Source organism: Ochotona princeps, chromosome 22, assembly GCF_030435755.1.
Source record: "Ochotona princeps isolate mOchPri1 chromosome 22, mOchPri1.hap1, whole genome shotgun sequence".
Classification (NCBI taxonomy): domain Eukaryota; kingdom Metazoa; phylum Chordata; class Mammalia; order Lagomorpha; family Ochotonidae; genus Ochotona; species Ochotona princeps.
The window spans coordinates 26,399,330-26,422,143 of record NC_080853.1 but is presented as its reverse complement, the minus strand read 5'-3'; the positions used below and the strand labels follow the sequence as shown (position 1 = coordinate 26,422,143).

Here is a 22,814-nt window from a genome sequence, read left to right as displayed (position 1 = left end):
CACACACACAGAGACACGAAGGTTACAGGGCCACCCAGCAGGACTCAAGTAGAGGCCAACCCGGGTAGGCTATCTGATGTTACCTTTAGGAGCCTCAGACTGAGTTGAGTGGATGAGTCTTGACGTGGGCTGATCCACTGTCTGTATCTGGGCTGTGTGCGGGGCTGACCGAGGTCTGGGCCTCGCGAACGCGGGAAACAACGGGGATCCATCGTCTCCTCCAAGCTCTGGCAACTGAACGGCTGGGCCACTCGTGCCAGAGTGAGGGCACCTGGTTACCGGGGTTACCCAGGCTGTGTTCCATCATTGTCCAGGGAGTGATGTCACTTCCTGGGCCCACTCAGCTGAGCCCCTTCCTTAGAATAGCCCTCCCCTGAGGCCTGTGGACCCCTCATGGGCCCTGTCACAGGTGCCATGTGCACACCTGCCTGCACACAGTCACACCAGCAGCACACCCCAGCTCCCTGGGCAGCCTGAGACTCAGGGCCCACACTGGGAGGTGACAGATTGTCAGACCCAGCCCTTCCTTCCTCCAGGCCTTTGTTCCTGGACCACTCCTTGCACCTCTCAAGACCTCCCGCATCTCCTCTGCTTGTAGGGGGTCATACTAATATCTCCTTTTGAGGGTTACCTCAGGTGTCTGGACCCAAAGCACGCGTGTGACCTATGCACCCTGAGGCCTTTCTTGCACAAACCCAGAGTTAGGGAGACCCCAAGGATGGCTGGCACAAGAATGGGTTATGCTGCCCCACATTGCGTGATAATGTATGTGTGACGTGGCACTTTCTGATCACAGATATAAATGAGATTTGGGGCTTGTAGACCTAAAGCCCGTCTGTAAATATGATCTGGGCATGTTTCAAACAGGGCTTCTAGCCTTTGGTCCTCCATGGTCAATTTTGTCATATATTCTACCTCTATCAAAAGGTTTCTTTTGAAATCCAGAGTGAGATGATCAATGTACTTGGGGGAGGATAAAGAATTAGGTACTAAACAGCCAAGACTTATAATCATTTCACCCTTTCAGGCTTGCTGAATTTTCCCAAAGTCAGTGAGCTTCACAGAATATATTTTAAAAACCATTTTGCACCATTTTATTTTTTCCACCTGAATATTACACCCTTGATACAACATGTTGAGCATGTCGCTTTATCACCAGCAGACTTCAACAATTAATGCTCTAGCCACGAGTAAAATCTCAGTTTAATCCCAATGCTTGGAGATTCTACAGATGTAGTGTTACTAATCAGAAGAAATAAAAATGCATTTCAGGAAAATATCAATCAAATAAGAGTGAACATCACAGCTATAGTAAGAACAACATTTTTTTTTAAACTAGGGTGCCATTTCATACGCCCAGTTGCTTCACTTCCTCTCGAACTCCCTGCTAATGTGCCTCTCACATCAGTGGGAGCTTGGTTGGGTGTTTGATCCCCTGCACCTGCTAGGAAGGCCCAGATGTAGCTCTGACTCCAGGTTTCAGCCTGGCTCTGTCATGGCTCTTATGGCCATTTGGCGACTGAACCAGTAGATGGGGCATCTTTCTCTCTCTTGCTATGTCTCTGTTTTTCAAACAATTTTTTCTTAAATAATTAAAGCGTTCAAAATGGAACAGATCCATTGGAATGATAATAAATATACAATACGTAAAAAGATATCTATAAAACAGCTTAAGATACATAAAGGGTATTTGATGGAGCTCTAGTCTAACAGGAAAAGTTGCTGGTATACTGGGATTAGCTGATGAGTAAGAATTTTAGGATCTGGGGTACAGAGCAATGGGCTAGTGGCCAAAGTCTTTGCCTTGCATTCACTGGAATCCCATATGTGTGCCAGTTCATGTCTTGGCTCCTCCACTTCCCATCCAGCTTCCTGCTAATGCCATGGGAAAGTAGTAGAGGGAGACCCAGAAAACATTCCTGGCTCCTGTCTTTGGATCAGCTCAGCTCCAGCCGTTGTGGTCCTTGGGGAGTGAATCAGCAGATGGAAGATCTTTCCCTCTATATCTCCTTCTCTCTGTATATCTGCCTTTCCAATAAAAATAAATAAATCTTTTTAAAAAAGAAAATATTTAGGATTTGAACCGCTTGACAATCCCTCTTGATTTCTAGAGGATGTGAGTCTCCACTTTCCTACATTCAGTGTTCTGAGTTTCAAAATAAGCAGTGTTGAGTCCATAAGCCATTCTGAACAATTTTCAAAAAATGGGAATTACAGAGAGTTTTCTCATACCGCAGTGCAATTAAGTCAGACAGACAAAGATGGACCTTGGGACAAATTTTTTAAGGGAGTTGTAGGCTAGCCTCTGTGGGACTGTAGCAGCTGCTTTTTTGTGTGGAGTGTTTGGGGTGGTGACAGGCTTTGCCAGGCTGGACTGTGGAACTCACCTGACAGTAAAGGCCATGACTGAGGGCAGAGCAGTCTAAGTAGGGCAGCAACACCTGCCAGTGTGCATGAGATCAAGGGCTGGGAGCAGGCCTGGTAGGGGCAATTTGGAACTCCCCTGCTAGGTGATTACACTTGCTGACGAGGGCTGAAACTGGGGTGTGCCAGGCTGAACCAGGCTGTAGCATGAGCTGGCAAATGCCAAGACTGGGAGAGGACCATCAGACTGGGCAGCAGCACCTAGGGGCATGCACAAGACCCAAGTCTGGGAGCAGGCTTGATAGGTGAACTTCATGGACTCTCTTGCTGGGCTGCTGCTTCCACTGGTGAGTGTGAGAGCTGGGACTGTGAGCAGGCTGATCTGGGTATGGGCTAGGCTAGGCTAGCACCTGATGGCAAGTGCTGGGACTGGGTGTGAATCATGTCAGGCTGGACTGTAGTGCCCCATGGCAGGTGCAGACCTACAGTTAGGAGCAGGCTGGGTAATAGAACTGTGGGCATTCCATTGCTGGGCTGCAGGTCCTGCTGGTGAGCATGAGAACCAGGGCTGGTGGTGGGCCAGTCTGGTCAAGGCAGCAGCACCCACTGTTATACACATGGACCATTTCTTTGGATGGGTTGGGCTGAGCTAATTTGTAGCACCCATGTTAGTGCATGAGAGCCAGAATGGACCAGACTAGGCCAAAGCACATGCTATCATTTGCAGGAACCGTGGCTGAGTGCAGACCTGAATGAGATTACTGAGGGTCACTCCTACTTGGCTGCAGCACACAGGCTTGTGTGAAAACTGGGCCTGTGGTGGGCTGGGCAATAGCCATCAATTCTCATGAGAGATGGAACTGGGGTAGAACTGACCAGGCAGCTGTGTTCAACAGTATATGTGTTGGCTCATGCAGATAACAGACAAAATCTGACCTTGCACTGTCTATTACACACAGTTAAGTCTAAGGTCACGCCAGGTAAGGTTTTCTGGGGAATTTCCCAACTAGATGCTTGCAGTTGAACCCTGTGGCCACAGGGAAAATAATAATATATGTGGTCTAGCATTGGTGTGGACAGTGGATAGCATGCCCACACGCACAAGGGGCATATGACAGCTAGCTCCTCTAGAGCAGCAAAGGATGTCAAGTGCCTTGTCAGAGGATTGAGAGCAGAACAGGTTGAACCATTCTCCTGGCCAAGCTTTGCAGCCATTGTCTGGGTCTGGATGCACTAAGGTAGACTTGATCAGCCAATAGACCTTGGGAAATATTTTCTCAACCTTGTTGCAATGAAGCCAATGATGACCCAGAACTATCAAAAGCACCCAAATAACACCCTTGGAATATTCTTTTTTTTTTTTTTTTTTAACATCAGGCTCCCTAAGGTGTCATCAAATGATGGCCCTCCATTCCCAGGTGCTAATGTAGTTTGACATCAAAGAGTAGTTCCTTCCCACTTCCCCCACTGTGGACACAGAAGAGAACAAAGTTAAAACACTTGTCCTACCCAGCTTCCCCCACCCTAATCAGAGATGCACATGAAGGCATATCCCTCCCAACTATGTTAAAAATATTTATAATAAAATTTTTAAAACGCACGTTCCTTGGGCCAGTCTAGTGGCTGAGAAGGCTACTCCTCTGTCTGTTAGCACTGGGATGTCATAAGGACATTCATTTGCATCCTGGCTGATCTGCTTCTGATCCAGCTCTCTGCTTATGAACTGGGAAAGCAAGAGAGGAGGGCTCAAGTCCTTAGGTTCCTGTGCTCACGTGGGAAACTTGAAAGAGGCTCTTGGCTCCTGGCTTTGGATTAACTCAGCTATGGCCATTGTGGCCATGTGGGGAGTGAACCAGTAGATGAACAACCTTTCTCTGTCCTTCCTTCTCTATAAAGATCTGCCTTTCAAATAAATAAATAAATAAATCTCTAAAAAACCCATATTCCTTTAGGTTAATGTATGCAGACTCTTAAAAACCCCCAAGAAAATGCAGAAATCTTCAAGAGAAAAACACAATAGATTAGTCACTGTGAAAAATGATTTGTAACAGATTACTACATGGGTATGTTTAACACTGATTGCTCTAGGGCAGTACCATGCAATAGAAATATAATGTCAGACAGAGAAGTGATCTTATTTTATTTTAAAATATGTATTTATTTACTTAATAAGGAGAGAGAGAGAGAGAGAGAGAGAGAGAAACTGACAGAGATCTTCCATGTGCTGGCTCACTCCACAAATGGCCACAACAGCCAAGGATAGATCATGCCAAAGTCAGGAGACTGGAACTCCAGGGGGTCTTCTGGGACCCAAGCTCTTGGGTCCTCTTCTTCTGCAGCCACATTAATTAGCAGGGAGCTGGACTGCAATGAGAGCAGCTGGCTCTTGAACTATCACTCCTTTAGGTAATGCCAGAATGACAGGTAGTGGCACTACCCTCTGTGCTGCACAACCCTGGCCCCCCTCAAGGTGATTTTAAATTTGTATTACTGTGTTGGGCCCGGCGGCGTGGCCTAGCGGCTAAAGTCCTCGCCTTGAACGCCCCGGGATCCCATGTGGGCGCCAGTTCTAATCCCGGCAGCTCCACTTCCCATCCAGCTCCCTGCTTTTGGCCTGGGAAAGCAGTCGAGGACGGCCCAAACCATTGGGACACTGCACCCGCGTGGGAGACCCGGAAGAGGTTCCAGGTTCCCGGCTTTGGATCGGCACAGCACCGGCCGTTGCGGCTCATTTGGGGAGTGAAACATCGGATGGAAGATCTTCCTCTCTGTCTCTCCTCTCTGTATATCTGGTTGTAATAAAATAAATAAATTTTTAAAAAAATTCTATTACTGTGTTTAAAAGAATCCAGAAACAGAGGAAACTTATTTCAAACTGTTTTTATTTAACTTGATTTTAAACACTTTATTTCCATGTATAATCAATACTTAACAATTACAGATGAGCTATTTCAAAACCTAGTATGTATTTCACATTGATTGCGTATTTCCATTTGTGTATTTCCACTTGGATTGCAAGTGAACTCAATGTACCAGATTGTAAATGGGAGAAAAATAATCCTGACTTTGAGCTGGGCACATTTAGTGAGAGCCTGCATGAGTACTGGATCATCCCTGCAAAAACAGCATCACAACAGTAGAAGTAGAAGTGTTACAGATGTACAAAACTCAGCATCTGAAACCCAGCACGATTGCTCAGTGGCTGAATCCTTACCTCACAAGTGCTGGGATTCCCAGCTGCTCTGCCTCCCTTCTACTCCCTGCTTATGACCAGGGAAAGCAGGAAAGGATGGTCCAAAGCCTTGGGACCTTGCATCTGCATGGGAGACCCAGAGCAAGCTCCTGGCTCCTGGCTTTGGATTGGCTCAGCTCTGGCTGTTGTGGCCATTTGGGAGTGAGCCAGTGGATGAAAAGCTCTCTGTAAATCTGATCTGCCTTTCTAATAAATCCAAAAAATCGAAACAAAAAAGTCAGCATTCTCAAAGTTGGATGATTGCAATTGCTTTAAACCTATTTTCTTCCACAAATTTTTTTTTCTTTTTTTTTTGTTTTTTTCTTTTTATTTATTTTTAATTATTATTTTTAATTCATTAATTACATTGTATTATGTGACACAGTTTCATAGGTACTTGGGTTCCAAGTACCTTCCACAAATTTTAAATAACACATTGTCATTTCATTTCTGTATTTAGGTGATACTTTCTCAGGTTGGTAGACCAGTAGAGGCCCTCTTGCGGAGCCACACCTTCACCTGATTTAATGTCATTGTACTACCTAATTGTCATGCAGATACCATTTCATGTTTTGAATAGTCACACAACAGTGGCTGATGAATGTTAATGACTGAAAAGTGACAAGAGTGATATAGCAAACAGGACAGTAATTATGTTTTATGTTTATATTTATATATTTATATCTTCATATTCTAAGATTCTCATGCTTATTCTTCCCAACACTACTTGGTAGTATATGTACTTCTTTTTAAACCATGATTTATTTAGTTATTCGAAAAGTGGAGTTACAGAGAGAGAGGGAGAGACACAGAGAAAGAGATCTTCCATCCACTGATTCATTCATTCAATGGCTGCAACAGCCAAGACTGAACCAGGCTGAAACCAAGAGCCAGGACCTATTTCTGGGTCTCCCACATGGGTGGCAGAAGTCCAATCACTTGGGTTATCTTCTGCAGTTTTCTCGGGCGCACTGGCAGGGAACTGCATCAGAAGCGGAGCAGCCAGGATTTGAACCGCAGCCCAATATAGGACGCAGGGAGCAACTTAACTTATTACACCACAATACCAGCCCCAAATGTATAGCTCGGAAGTAATTAAAGCTTAATCTTGCACTAGTCTTCTGGAACGCCGTGTTTGCATCACCATCAAGGTGGTGAGAATCTCTTTCACGCCACAGTTATCCCCCAAAGAGCTGTGCCGCGGGCTGTGATACTAGCTCCAAGGGTCAAGAAACCCCAGGAGAAGGACAAGCCTTCCATAACTGAGAAATTCCTCTTTCCTACTTTTCCACACAAACTGGTAGCTTGAACCCATCTCATAGAACTAAGAGCCATTTTTTAATGACTGGACCTGGAGGAATGAGTGACCTTCCATGATATATATATAAACTGCAGTGTGTTGATAAAGCGTGACAGCAGAATTAGAACTACTGAGAATTAGAACTAATGAGGAACAGTTACATAACCTGGATTTGATATTGGATTCCAAGACTTTGGAAAATTATAAATGTAATTTTGGCTCGCATGGCATGTACTATATTCAGTTGCCCTGAAGAAAGAAATGAACCCATTTTGGCTAACTTCACGTTGATTAAGAAGAAAATGGATCCTTTTCTCTGAGACAGAGATAGTCCTGCCCCAGGATCAATACATTGGTGAGTGAAGTTCTGGCTTTCAGTCCACACTCAACTCTTGTGGACAAGCGTCAAGTTGCCTCTCAAAACAGAGATGCCCCAATGTGTGGGGCAGCAACCCAGATGACTCACCGGCCACTGTCAATAGGCCATGGTTCCCTAGCAGGGCTGTGATCTAGTAGTCTGGCTTAAATACTAATACATTAGCACAGTTATCCTTTAAGGATGGGAACAGGAAAAAAGGCCCTAAATGTCTTCGGTTTAATTTAGAAACAATGGGGTTAAACTTCTGACCTCTGTCACCTGGCTCAATGACATTTTGTTCCATGGAAATGTTCTGCCCTTTCCCCAGAGCAACTGGATATATCGCATGTCACCTAAGACCAAATTACATTTATTTCCAATAATCTAAAGCTGCACTTGGAGCCAAAAGAAGCAAGAAAGGAAGAAATGATTTCTTACCACTGTCTAAACGAATTGCACTCTTCCAGAGTGGGGCCATGGCCCCTCACAGCAGAACAGTACCCACAATCACTCAACGAAGGAAGAAATAACACTGCAATGATGCCGAGTTCATTTTCTTTGGCTTTGGTTAGAAATTAAACAATTCCAATGAATGGGGAAAAAAAGGAGAAAATATACATTCCCCATGTGTTTGAACAGATGGTGCAGAGAAACTCAGTGAACTGATGATAAAAATACATACCCATAGTATTGACACTTACAGGTGTAAGGAGAATTTTGAAATCTAATTGGCCTTGATGGTGAAAGGAACATTATTCCAACTTGTTCCCTAGTTTCTGAGGGAATTTTAGAACTACCCAGCCACCTCGTATAATTGCATCATTAGTTTTAGTGAAAATGACAGGCCAGGAAATAATAATTTTTTAATGCCACGTTGGGAACAGTAAACACTGCCTCTTCTCTCTCCCTGTCACCTACATACACAAGCACACACCCTTTGGTCTGCCCTAATGTAACCCAACAGTTCAGAAAAGCTCCAGTTGGCACTGCTGTATGTGGCAGGCGCTATTGGTGTGCTGCTGGGCTCCTGTCGTACTCTCCTCTCCAACATCTGCAAAGGATCACTACTCCACCTGCTGGCTTTCTTCCAACCAAGAGTAGGTACCATCAGGAGCATGACTTTGCTTGGTGATGGATGAACATTGGAAAATAAATACACAACTCCTCTTCCCCATCTCTTGAATGGTATAGCTTTGAGGCAGGCTGGGATAGACTGACTGCTCTTCTATAGGCCTGTAGAGAAATTAAAAATAATTTTGTAGTAAGGTAGGCAGCTAGTTCAGGGTCACAAGCTTGGAAACCACTCCTCCCCACTCACCACGTAGATATTCCCACCTGCCTACCTGTGATGCTCACTTATCATCACCCGGAACCTCAGAGGGGGTGGTATTGTATTGTTGTATAACCATTCTCCTCACAAGTCCCTATAAAGGCCCATGAGAGGGAGGGCTTTGCCTCTCTTGGTTGTGTGCCTCATGCGGCCTTCCCAGTGCCTGCTTGCTCTCTGGCTTCCCGTAGACAGACTCCGAGCATAGGTAGCCCCTGAGCATGACCCTGGCATGACCCTGAGGTGAGGCCTACCAGTAATGGAGTGAGGGCAGAGAAGTCATGGAAAGGTGAATGTCTTCAGCTTTGTAAGTGTGTCCAGGTTGCTTGTTGAATGTTTCTTAGGATAACTTACATTGTTGGGGAAGCTGGGACATAGGTTTTCAGTTTAACAGACGGACTTCAGGGTAATGACCATTTGTTCTTCCTGGGGTTTTGATTGACTGGATTGCTGTATGGATTTTTGATTTTCTATTTCTAGTGGGCCCTGTTATCACTAATCTTGGTTAATAAAGACTCCTTAATAAACCTTAGACTTGTTTGGCGTGATCTCGCTTGCACCCCGCAAATTTCAAATAAGCACCGAACACTGTTTAGTTAAGCATATCTTACATGGGGTAACACATTTTTAAAAATTTGTTAACAAATGGAATTAAGGGACAAATTTATTGTGATATAGCAGTTTTTAAAATTCATGAAAATCCATGCATACCTTTTTATAATACTATTTGCTATGAACTTTTAAAGATTTGACGTACTGTATGAAACATTCTTGTGCTAAACAAATATGTATTGCACATCAGACATTTAAATACAATGGTAATGAGGCCCAGTTGCCCACATGATGACCTGCTGATATTATAGCCTGGTGTTTAAAATTAAGAAACGAAAGAAAGAAAGAAAGAAAGAAAGAAAGAAAGAAAGGAAGGAAGGAAGGAAGGAAGGAAGGAAGGAAGGAAGGAAGAAAGAAAGAAAGAAAGAAAGAAAGAAAACAAAAGAGAAGAAGGAAGGAGAGAAGAAAGGAAAGGAGAGAGAAAGAAAATGGCAAAAACTATCCCTGGCCAAAACTGGGAGCCAAGAATTCCACCCAAGTCTCCCACGTGGATGCAGGGTCCCAAGAACTTGTACCATCCTCCACTGCTTTCCTGGGAACATTAGTAGTGAGCTAGAATGGGAAGTAGAGCAACTAGCACTCACATGGGAAGTGGGTTTACAGTGGAGGCTTAACCCACTAGGCCACATTGCTGGCATTAGAGATGGGAATTCTTACACAGGTGATTTATTGAAGGGGTGTTCTTAAGAGAAGCAAGTAAGCATGCAGGATGTATGGAAGTTGGGGGAAGATGTTGGGAAAGTATGTGGTTTTAGGAGAAGTCTAGCTTCAACTAATATTCAACTAGTATTAGAGTTGTTGTACCTTGAGTTTGAAGGGGCTGATCTTTGCTCCACCCTGCCCCTCATGATGTTGTCTTACCACCTGTGGTTTATTTGTGTGTGTGCAAGGTAGAAGAGATACGGGAAACGTCCCAACAATAGTTCCGGTGCTTGCCGCACAGCTTGCCCCTATGTCCTTGTCTTGGGGTTCTGTTTCTGACCAAGTTATTTCTGATCTAGTGGAAAAAATTCCTCAATAGCTTCTCAAATTTTGAGTACTATCATTCTCTTAGGGATTAAACATAAGAATTCTTTCTGGGCTGGGACCACAGTTTTACTTGCCATACCTCACACAAATGTGCAACAAATATTTATTGAACAGCATTGTATTGTCACAGCTACAGTACAACATTCTAAAATCATACATATATTTAGTGCTTAATAGGTTGTAATCAACTAAGCCCCGATTCACTCATTTTTAAAACTCATCAAGCAAAATAAATTGCAATCAGATCCCAGAAATACTCCAGAGCCAGCTCTATTTTTTTAAACTCTTAGTAAATTAATACCATTTAGGAACTCAGCATTGTTGAGTGGTGTTGGATCACAGATGACAGTGGCTGGGAGATGCGAGTTGAGGGATGCTGGCAAATCTGCTTTCCCAAAAACATGTCCTCCAGTTGGCCTCTGCTTTTTGGTAGATGCAGTTTACTACATGCAGGAAATGTGTATCACTGATAGTGACAGCCAGAAGGCTCACTCATTGGCATCCATGGCCTCATTCTCAAGATACCACCCCTCTCAAAAAACCCTCTACCCCAGCTGGCACTGGTTTGTGGGCACTGGATCTTCAGGGGGTAGGTACCAGGAGGTGAGGGCAGCACCTGGGACTCTGTGATGCCAAGTATTGATGGCCCTGTTTAGTAGGGACGACACAGGCCCACTCCTGCAGAAGGCATGGGATACAGGATAAACTAGATTCATTCGAGCGGTCCACACTAGATCCGATCAGACACAAGAGAATGACTAGGGTTCGGGACGTAGCAACCACAGCAAGAGTAGATAAGACAATCTTTCAGTCCGTACAGTTCTGCTTGGAGACAGAGTTGATCCTCACTCACAATTGTATGGGCTGAAAGAAGAAAGTTTTTTTCTTCAAAGGAAAAGGTCTCTTGTGTATAGACAGCCAGAGGTAACTGGCAAATTTTCTGTGCAGGGGCATGGAAGCAGTAGTGGGAGAGACTGAGGACTGGACAGCAATGCAGGAACTGAGGCAGGAGTAAGAACACATTAAAGAGAAAGCTAGTGACCAACTACTTTAGAAAACTCTGGCATGTTGGGAAAGCAGTCGAGGTCGGCCCAAAGCCTTGGGAACCTGCACCCGTGTGGGAGACCTGGAGAAGGTTCTAGGTTCCTGGCTTCGGATCAGCGCAGCACCGGCTGTTGCAGCCACTTGGGGAGTGAATCATCGGATGGAAGATCTTCCTCTCTGTCTTTCCTCCTCTATGTATATCTGACTTTCCAATAAAAATAAATAAATCTTAAAAAAAGAAAAAAGAAAACTCTAGCATGTCCTTGACAGCCAAGCTTTTACAATTTATCGCCTTCCTGTAAGCCCAACAGGTATGTGTACACATATTCAGCCAATGCTTTGTCTAGCAAGAATATAGTAATATCACTTGTGATAGCCCCAAGCTGAAACCACCCTCTTCATCAACCATGGGATTGTATAATTTTACAGTTGTGGCATATTCAGTGACAGAATACCACTTAACAATAGAAATACATAATAAAGAAAAAATAATGACTCACAACCACTACATTTTAGCAAAAGACTCCATTCACCAAAAAATATGGACTTTATGATTACACTGTTACAAAATACAAAAGCAGGCCAGACTAATCACTCTGCTAAGAACTGGGGAAGAAGTGACCCTGTCTCAGAGGGGGTCAGCCACCACCAGAGGGCACGCAGGGGCTGCTGGTGAGCCAGCCACGAGCTATTTCTGGGTCTGCTTACCTTGTCACATTGTTGAATTCTTTTTGTGAAAGTTGGGTCAAGCCATACAATTAAGATTTATTCTGTTTGCATTTTACTCTTCAATAAATCATTATGTAAGATGGAAAAAAGTGAAAACCATTGAATAGGGAATACAAATTCCACCTATGTCCTGACTTTGCCACCTCACAGTGATGTTCCCTGCAGACTCTAGAAAGAAGAATGTAAGACTTGCCTTGGAAGTGGATAGTCAGACTCTCAGATCGTGATGGGACGGTGGTCAACTTCTATAATTCTCAGCCTATTGTTTCATTCCTGACAGGTCATCCAATTTTTTTTTTTTTTTTGGATGACGTCTACATAGTTAGCCAGGGTGGAAAGGGTTAAGGATTAGGGGAAGTGTGACCATTATTTCCACATTTTTTTTAGGGGGTAAGCCATACCCAGACTTTCAACTGCTGCAGTACCTGCGGCTATTCCTCCAATATTCCTAAATCCCCAGGTTCATCTCTTCACAGTTTGATGACAAACCTAGGCAATGATTCGAGACAGACTGAAGCAAGTGGTGTTTCCTAGTTTGATCAATGTAGTGCTGATGTGTGAGAGTTATATTCTAGAAATTCAGCATGGGTAGGAGGGAGCTGTGGCAGTGTTTTCTAGAAGATTATAATCTGTCTAGTCCATAGACCCAATACTTTTCCATCTTCACTTTGTGGTCCCCATAGTCAAATTTTCGGAACAACCGCTAATGCAGCCTTATTTTAACCTGTCTGCTCCTGAGTTTTCTCCCCGTTCTAATCTGAGCAGAGGCAACTGTCAAAAGTTCCGTGCTAGACAGTGATGGGATGAGTCCTCAGAATTCCCAAGCAGCATGAGTTTCTGCTTCCATTTCGCTTCAGTCAGCCATTCAGCCTAGCGACAATGGCTGGCTAAGCTTTCGTTCTTTTTCATCTTCTGCTGCTGCCCACCATCTGACAGCAATATTAGCAAGCTGTGAAATGGTTGACTTGTATAGCCAGGCAGAGACGGGATGGAGGCTTCAGAAGCCAGCTGAATAATGAGCCTTTGAACAGTGAAATTCACCCTAACCTGGGGCTTCTTGAGCAGACAGGAAGGAGAGGAAGGGCCCGTCCCAGCTGCGAATGCGGATGCTGATCCATGGGGACACGCCATGGGATTCGTTGGCCTTGGCAATGCTGTAAAGGTTCTGGTTTCACTTGAGTAAACTCTTCTTGCACAGTGTCTCCGGTGTATTTCCATGAATCTGTTTTCTCATAGAGCTCAGGATTCATTCCTTTTGGGTTCTCCTGCTGCTCAGAGTGAGTGGGAACCCAAGGGAGGCAGCTTCTCAATGTAAAATAAACACTATTCTTTTTGGACCAGCTGAGCCAAAAGAAAATGAAGCTGAAGAATGAGTAAGAGACACATTTAAAGCATATGAAATTGCTGTGAGCCTCCTGTTATTTTCCTTTCTCTTCCTGGTTGCTGAAATCGGTGGGCATAGCTTTTCTCAGCAGCCAAGAGTCGGTCCTTAAATTCTTCCTCTTCACATAGTTTCTGATAGTCTTGTTTTCATGTCCAAAACCAATGTCTGTCTCCTTTACCCCACACGTATTGCGCCTCTTCATTTGCCCTATATCTGTTGTAATCTCAATGACAAGTTAATAAAACATTTATACACACAACCACCAATGACAGATGATTTTTTAAAGTGGTAATCATAATCTTAACTTCCAGTAAGGTTTTTATTTGCTTTTATTTTCTTCATAGGGCAGAGAGGAAGACCTTACATCTACTGCATGGCTGGATCAGATTGAAGCTGGGAGCTGAGAACTAAATCAAGTCTCCCATGGGGGCGGCAGGAACCCAAATACTTAATCCATCACCTGCTGCTTCCCAGGGTACACATTAACAGAAAGTGCAATTTGGGATGAAATTCGGGTACTTCCGTACAGGTTGTAAGTGACCACATCAGTGACGGGATTCGACCTTCCAATTTAACCCCAGATAACTCTTATGTCCCACATGCTCTGCACAGAGCGTCCCAGGGATGTTCTGCCAGCCACAGCTGAAATTCTGATCTCTAAGCGCACTGATTTCCTTAAGTCTCAGTTTCTTTCTCTCCACTGTAGTGAAAGACTGAGCCCAGCTTCGTCTTGTTTGCCCACTGTCACTTCGTGTAAAGAGAATCACTCTCACCTACCAGTTCCATAAGTTTTAGCACATGCAGATGAACCACTGCTGGAGGAGTCCTGCACTTCCTGTGACGTATTCCTGCCACACTCATCAAATTAAGTGGTTAAAATGGACTGGGGAGAGGGGGAAGGGTGCACATTCTAAACAATAGCACTGCAATAAAGGCAGCAAGACTCACATGATGACAGCCTCGACTCCGGCCCCAAACCCAGCTCCTCCAACATGAGGAAAGAAAGAGAGAGTGAGCGAGGAGGCACCTGCAGATTAAAGAAAATGAAAGGACATATCAGTCAACCCACATGTGTGGTTACTATAAAAAACCAGTTTATAAAATAAATGGAACTTTGAACCTGGCTTGGATATTTGATGGTGTTAAAGAATTGCTAATTTTTCTTTAGGTTAGCAAAAGTATTGTGATTATATGCAAGATGACTCTGTCTTTTAATGATAGGTACTGGGAGATCTAGAGATGAATGAGATGCCAGACATATGGTCCCATGTTATGTCATATGAAATGATATGTCAGGCTTTTAGTCCAAAATTACACAGAAGGAAAGAAAATAGATGAAGGTATAAACGTGAGGCCACATCCCTACTGCAATGCCTATGAATTCGACTTCGCTAAAACCCAGCGTCTCTCTCAACTTGCACTTCCTCCTAAAGACTCATCAGATTAAGAGAGTGACAGAGTCAAACCAGAACTAAGGCCCTGAAGATCCCCCCAGAGTCAGCAGTTCACAGCCGCTCTCTGTTCTGAGAGCAGTGCAGGAACACACTGGCCCTGATCAAATGAAGGGAGGTACACGCCACCTTCAGTCCTGGACAGACCAGAGTCCACTTTTGCAACTTCAAGAGAAACACACTGACCCCTGTTCTTGACCAACCAAAGGAGGGTCATGTGCACCGTGAACCAACCAGAGAGTACACAAGAGCTGATCCATTGCACACTGCTCAACACACACTTTAAACTGTAAGATTCACTACTTTTAATCCTTAGGGAGGCAGGAATTGAGCAATAGCTACCCTACTCCTTCCTCTGTGCACTGCAAATGAACTCTTTTTCCTACCACTCTGCTGACAGAGTTAGATGGACTGCGCATTGGGCAAACAGACTCAGCTTTGGTGGTTCTATAGCAATTCTTTCGATTCATTTTTGGGGTGTTCCATAACAGATGGTTGTAGTTGATGGTTGTGGATAACAGCTAATCAGAAGTATAGCTCATGATTCTCTGCTGTTGTTTTTGGACTTGTTCAAAATCATCCGTAATGAGGTTTGAATTTTTTTAAAGGTTTCTCTCTTGGTGTCAGTAGTCTGGAAGAAAATTCCATAGACAGGAGCAGTGCCCGCATTTTAGGAGGTACAGTATTACTCCTGCTCCTGTCACTAAGGATGAGCTCAACTTGGTCACTGGCAGCGTGGAGTTGAAAGTGATTCAGTGTTAAAGAAAGTGAAGAAGATTTTAGACTACATTAAAGGATGTTTCCTGTGTATTCTCTTTTCGTACAGTATGATAGTGATAGGATGATTAAAAAATCATGCCTACATGAATCTAGTCCATTTAATGAGGATAAAAGATTCAATAAGGATAAAAAATTCTCTTTCATTAGGATAAAAAATTCTAAATGATAAGCATGCATAATATCCAAGGGGAATTTATGAACTTTTTTTCTTTTTTACTTTCCTCCTGAGTGACTTGTAACATAATTGTATGTCGTATTACTGATAACTTTTTCATTTTCATGCAATGAAAAACTTCATCTAGTGACCAAGTTAGTCTTAGTTACTTGTTCCAATGCAAGATAAGGAAAAAACTATTTCTTGTGGATTGATTAGTGAATGTTCTTGTGTTATCCCTAGTTGGTAAGTTAATAGCTTTACTGGATGCTTCTGCCAGTATGCATCTAAGTGAATAGAACAGTCCTGCTAGTCAAGATGCGGAAGGAGGCAAAGCTCTACAGGGTGCCAGTCTTGGTGGCAGATTTGGTGGCTTCTGTTCTCCTTGACTCAACCCTTAAAAGTAGGAGAAAAGACAGGGTGCTTAGTGCCAGCCAGGATCATTAATTTCATAAAGCTAGGTTTGTGGTGAGCATGTTAGTTATAACAGTAATGGGTCACTTGCTAAGCTACTCTCAGAAAAGTAATGGTGCGCAGATGCACCAACATTAGATGGTGAGCTGGACCCAAGCTGAGACACTGGGTCTCCAGCTCTAATAATTTAATAATTTCCCTACAGATAGAGCCTGAGTTGCGGGTTCTTGTGAAAGAGATTCACTGGGCAACAGCAATCAGGACAAAGTAAGTGAGGGGAAGTGGCCAGAGGAGGGAATAGGTAGGCTTACCCTCTACCTATTCAAGGGATAGACCAGCTGTGCCTGACCTCACAAGGCGCTCCAAGGCACAGATCATCATAGATCTGACCAGACCATAAAACGGGAGGACTGGCCTTTAAATTATTAGCCACTATTCTACTGTTAGGAGTTAAACTGTGTCCCCCCTACTGAAATCATTCATACATCCAACTGCACAGCACTGGGACACGGATTCTTTAAAGATATGACTAATCTGGATACTCAAAAGAATAAATATAAGGTTAGCATAAGTTCATAATTTATACCTTTAAACAGAAAAATAGAACAATCCAAGTCAGAAACTACAAGATTGTGAGTTGCTGATGGTCTTTAAGGGGGTAGTTAAGTTAAACTGAGGTCTTGGGAGGGCCTGCAATGGTGGGTGACTTTAAGAGGAGACTAGCACACAGAGACACAGAAGGAAGGTGATGCGAAGGCAGAAGGAGAAAACAGCCATCTGCAAGACAAGCAAAGAGGCCTCAAACGAAATCAAGCCTGCTGACAGCCGGACCTGGATCATCCAGCCACCATCATTGTCAGGAAGTAGTTTCTGTGGTGTTATCCACTGCTGGCCTAATGCAGCATCCTTCAATTTAGTGAGTTAATACTGGAGATTTGCAACCATCAAAGCAGGGCAAAGAAGCTTTGAGACAGGGAAGGACAGGGCAGCGTGACAGCTCAGCTGGCTTATCCTCCACCTGTTAGTGCCAGCATTGCATACGAGCACTGGTTTCTGGCCTGGCTGTTCCACTTCCCATCCAACTCTCTGCTTTTGGCCTGGGAAAGCAGAGGAGGATGGACAAAAGCCTTGGGACCCTGCACTCATACGGGAGACCTGGAGGAAGCTCGTGGCTCCTGGCTTTGGATTGGCTCAGCTCTAGTCATTGTGATCATTTGTGGAGTGAATTAGTGGATGGAAAATCATTTTGTTTCACCTTCTCTCTGCAAATCTGCATTTCCAATAAAAAATAAATACATCTTAAAAAGAAAAGAAATACACTCAGGGAGGGAGACTGGGACGTGGTGGCTCCTAGTATCTACATCAAGGGTGTCGTATAGAAGCATAGCAGCTCCATTTCAGTGGTATTTTGGTCCCTTGGCCCGAATGAATTACCACGTTTTATCAACAGGATTTTTCTGCAAATGAAAGGACTCTGCTCTCTAGGTTATAGAGTAACATCAAGAGAAGCGTCCCAAGAGTGCTTTCCATGTTCCTTCACTTTTAGAACTCAGCTTTTATGTGTCTCAGCCTTTGACGGTACAGAGAAAGAAGGGGAGACAAGATGGATAACTTGGTTGTCATGATTTCATGGCTTGGTGCTTTCCTAGTTTTCCCAAAGGGAAAACAAAATGCTCATGGAGGCTGACATGAAATGGATGGATATGAAGCAGCAAGGGCTGGGAGAGAACAGCCTGTCTTGCTTATTTAAGCACCTGCAGGGCAGAACGTAGCACCTGTGCCCATGTCCGCCTCTTCCTGATTCGCATCATGGAAGAGCTGCCTTTCTTCATTCTGTTATCTATTTTTTCAATTCATTTCTTTCCTTACCAGATTTTTACTCTTGCCTGCTTGAATAAGAAATTTTAAAGAAGGCACATCTAATTATTTAATTATTATTAATGGTTTAAAAATTTAATTATTGCTGAGGTCTATTGAGTTGATCTTTCCTACTAACATGATGGGGAGACATCACATTTTGTGCTGAATAAAAAAAAAAAGATTAAATAGAAAGTTTCTATGGGACACTTTATGAGCCAAGTACCCCAGTGCAATTCCTGTATTCAGTGGCTAAGATCAAGTCCTATCTCTATCCAGCTTCCTGCTAATGCACACCTTGGAGGTAGCAGGTGATGGCTCAAATTCTTGGTCTCCTGCCACACATATGGGAGATTCAAATGGAGTTTTAGCAGTTTGGGGAGATTCAAATGGCTGCTAACTCAGACTCACCAAGACATGGGTGTTCTGGGCATATAGGGAGTGATCCAGAGAACGGAAGAGCACTCTCTCCCTTCCTCTTTGTTGGTCCGTCTCTGTCACACCTTATCTTTTTTTTTTTTTTTTAAGATTCATTTATTTTTATTGAAAAGGCAGATTTATCGAAAGAAGGAAGTACAGAGAGAAAAAACTTCTACTAGTTCACTCTCCAAGTGGCCACAGCGGCTGGAGCTGAGCCAATCAAAAGCCAGGAGTTAAGAACTTTTCCAGGGTCTCCTATGCAGGTACAGGGTGCCAAGCTCTTGGGTCATGCTTTACTGTTTTCCCTGACCACAGGCAAGCAGCTGGATGAAAAGTGGAGCAGCTGGGCTTGGCAGCGTGGCCTAGTGGCTAAGGTCCTCGCCTTGATCCCATATGGCCGCTGGTTCTAATCCCGGCAGCTCCACTTCCTCTCTATCTCTCCTCCTCTCAGTATATCTGACTTTGTAATAAAAATAAAAAAAATAAATCTTTCAAAAAAAAAGTGGAGCAGCCACAACATGAACTGGTACCCAAATAAAGTGGATAAACCTTAAAATAAATATCTAAAGAAAACAAAACCTAGGCTTTTAGACTCCTCTCTATGTAAGCAATTTTGAAGACTTGCACATACTTTTATGTTCACAAAATTTTTTATGTCTTTATTTGAAAATCAACTCCTAAATGAAATTATCTCCAGTCTCCCATGACCCAGAAGCACCTCATACTGAGTGTAATTTTGTGGGAAACTAAAAGGTATTATGGATGGGACACTAACTGCTGCCTATGGTGCCTCACAGTTTCAGTCGAAAAGGGAAAACATTGAGCTAATTGATCTGGTGTTTGAGTACATGAGACTAACATCTTTGGCTGATTGGTCTGCAGTGGGAGCCCTCTGTGTAATCTGGGTTGTGTATCCATTTGAACAGCTTTGTGGAAATGGCAACCCCTAAAATAATTTTATGAGTACCTCAGCTATGTTATGACCCGTATTTCCAGAAGGGAACAATTTTACCCTCCAGGGAGCATTTGATGATGTCTGGGGATCCTCCAGTGGTCTAGTGGACAGAGGTGAGGGATGCTACAATATACACAACTGTCCCCACAGCAGACAATGATGTGCTGCCCAGTGTTGGTCATGCCTGGGTTGAGAAACTACTGTAAACAGAAGAAGCTGCGCATCTGCTATCAGGGCCTGTCAATCTGAACCCAGGCCCTTCTACATGCTGGAGCTTGAGACCTGAGTTTGCCCCTTTTAAAACAGAGACAGCATTATGACATTATTGCTGTCATGTAATAGGGTGGCTAAAAGGGTCATGGAAGATGTAAGAGGAAAGAAGCTTAGCTCTGTGCTTTTCACAGTAAGTGCTCATAAAGTGCTGATCAAACATTGTCACACACACACCATTTTACATACAAACTCATGTCAGAAAGCTCACATACAAAAAGGTACTTAAAGATATATTTGTTTTGATCCAAAGGATGTTGAAATCCATACCTATCAAAAGCCTTCAGAGTTCACAGAAAATGTGGATTCTGGAAAACTTATGAGTGGATCTCAAATATTTTTGCAACAAAATGAAATTCATTTAATTTTTCACCAAACTTTTTAAAAGACCCTTGTGTCTTTACTTCCAAATTAATGGTTAACTTTTCTTTTTTTTTTTTCAAGGACATGGCTCCTTTTATTTTTAAAATTAATTTTATTTCGTTTTTAAGGATTTATTTATTTTTATTGGAAAGGCAAATCCACAGAGAGGAGATACACAGAGAAAGATCTTCCATCTAGTGGTTTACTCCTCAAGTGGAGGCAATGGCCAGAGCTACGCCAATCTGAAACTGGGAACCAAGAGCTTCTGCTGGGTCTCCCACATGGGTGCAGGGTCCCAAGGCTTTGGGCCGTCCTCAACTGCTTTCTCAGGCCACAAGCAGGGAGCTGGATGGGAAGCAGAGCAGCCAGGACACAGATCAGCTCCCATATGGGATTCCAGAGCTTGCAAGGTAAGGATTTAACCACTGAGCCATTGTATATATGGCTTGGTGCAATACTGTGTGTGTGTGTGTGTGTGTGTGTGTGTGTGTGGTGTTCACACATAATATTGTATTTATGGAAAACAAGTGCTCCCATTTGCGGGTGCTTGCCTTAAATGCACATCAGAGTTGAGATTGGACCAGGTAGAAGCTAGGATCCAGGAGCGTAGTCTAGGTTTCCCAGGTGAGGAGCAGAGACTCCAACCACTTGAGCCCTCACCTGCTTCCTGCCAGGGTGCATATTAGCAGGAAGTTAGGAATTGGGAGCAGAGCCAGAATTCAGACTCGATTATTCTGAATTTCTGATATGGAATATAGGCACCCCAAGTGGTGTTTTATATACTATATCAAATGCTTGCCCCAGACTCAATGCCTCTATCTAAAATAAGAAAGAAAACAATCAGTGGTATTTAAACTTAGCTTACAGAAGTCAAGAGGGTTAGTGGTAGCATCCCTTCCCTCCCCACTCAGACATTTGTAGGGGAGCACATGGCAGGGAGTTAAACAAGAAATCCCCAGATCTAATGTAGATAAATGAACTCCACATTTACCAGTTTTATTTTTGCTTTGAGCAAGAGCTTAAAAAACAAGTGAAATATTTTACAATGTGATAATTTAAAATTATGTAAATATTTCTAAGTTCATGTAAGTGAAGATGTAGGAGATCGAGGGCATCTTCTCCCAGTAACTCTGCTTTCATGTGAAGCAAATTAGACCCAGACAGAAAAAAAATCTTTTAAAAATTGAGTATGGAAGACTGCCCTAAAATTTGCATTTTCTTATTCTTTGCCAAAACTTTGACTCTTATTCTCAATCTTGGACCTGCTCACCCATGTGTAGAAACATATATACAGTGATTCTTTGGCACGTAGATATGCTGTTGGCAGTGAGAAAGTTGTGCCTTGTGCTGGGCAAATGGCAGGGCACCAAACAGGAATATTCTCCCGCAGGTCCTGATACGCATCTCAGCTCTCACCAGCAAGAGCACGAACCGGGTTTCTTGTGACATGTTGGTGTTGGTCTCACGGTTCTGGTGTGCCCTGCGATGTCTGGCTTTATTGTGAGTGTTGTGATTCGGCCTGTGGCTCCAGGGAGGACTCTGAGTACAGATGCTGACAACTTTGCCTCTGCGTGTTTTTTGGAGAAACAACCATTGTTGTGCCACAGGGGCTGTATTTTCTTACTGTGCAGCATTCTTCCTGCTGAGGACAATCTTCCTAACTAAACAATGAGCAAGAAAGGAGCCTGATATTTGCACAGACCCTGATGCATCCTGGGTAGCAGCACCTGCAGGGGGTATCTGCGTCCATAGGTAGCCTGCCTTCATTTCTGTGCAAATGGAATCAGATTGTAATAGAAGGCCCTGGGTTTATGGCTGGCCTCCTCTTCCTGTCCTTGACCGCACCCTCACACAATCACTCCAGCTTAAAGACCAAATGACAACTTTTTTCTTTTTTTTTCCACAAAAAAAGCCACTTTCTGGCCTCCCTTTTGGCATAAGGATGTCTGGTCTTTCATGTTTGTCCTTAAGACACAAAAACCAAAGGAGATCAATACAGATCTAGTGTGAGAAATAGCAGAGCCACAATTCCACTTTGCAGAGAGGAAAATACCAGGAAAAAGGCCAGAACTGAACTCTGGATTAACCCAAGACCAGGGCAAGGATCCAAGTGGGCACCGCATTCACCCTACCACAGTGACATTTCTACACATCGTCCAGTGTGCTTCTGATTTATTCTTTTCCTATACTGGACAGCCTGGGATAGTATGTGTGATGGTGAACTCTATGAACCAAACTGACTGGATCACAGGATGCCCAAATATGTGGCTGTGTCTGTGAGGGGGTTCCTGGAGGAGGTTAGGCTGTCTGTGAGGGGGTTCCTGGAGGAGGTTAGGCTGTCTGTGAGGGGGTTCCTGGAGGAGGTTAGGCTGTCTGTGAGGGGGTTCCTGGAGGAGGTTGGGCTGTCTGTGAGAGGGTTCCTGGAGGAGGTTAGGCTGTCTGTGAGGGGGTTCCTGGAGGAGGTTGGGCTGTCTGTGAGGGGGTTCCTGGAGGAGGTTAGGCTGTCTGTGAGGGGATTCCTGGAGGAGCTAGGTCTTTCTCTCTGAGGAGATTCCTGAAGGAAGTATGTATTTGTGAGGGGTTCCTGGAGGAGGCTGGACTGTATCTGTGAAGGGGTTCTTGGAGGAGATTGGGTTGCATCCTTGAATGGGTTCCTGGAGGAAGTTAACACTTGAATTGGTAAACTTAGGAAAGTATATTGCCCTTCTCAAATGTACCTGAGTCTCATCCTCCCAGTTAGAGGTCAAAGCCAACTGAAAGGGATAATTCAT

At 43.8% G+C, this 22,814-nt stretch overlaps 1 protein-coding gene across 1 annotated transcript in view; it reads left to right on the top strand.

The window, feature by feature from the left end:
• Nucleotides 1-22,814, top strand: part of SNRPB2 (small nuclear ribonucleoprotein polypeptide B2) — a 123,466-nt gene that overhangs the window by 52,946 nt on the left and 47,706 nt on the right. The window lies entirely within an intron of this gene.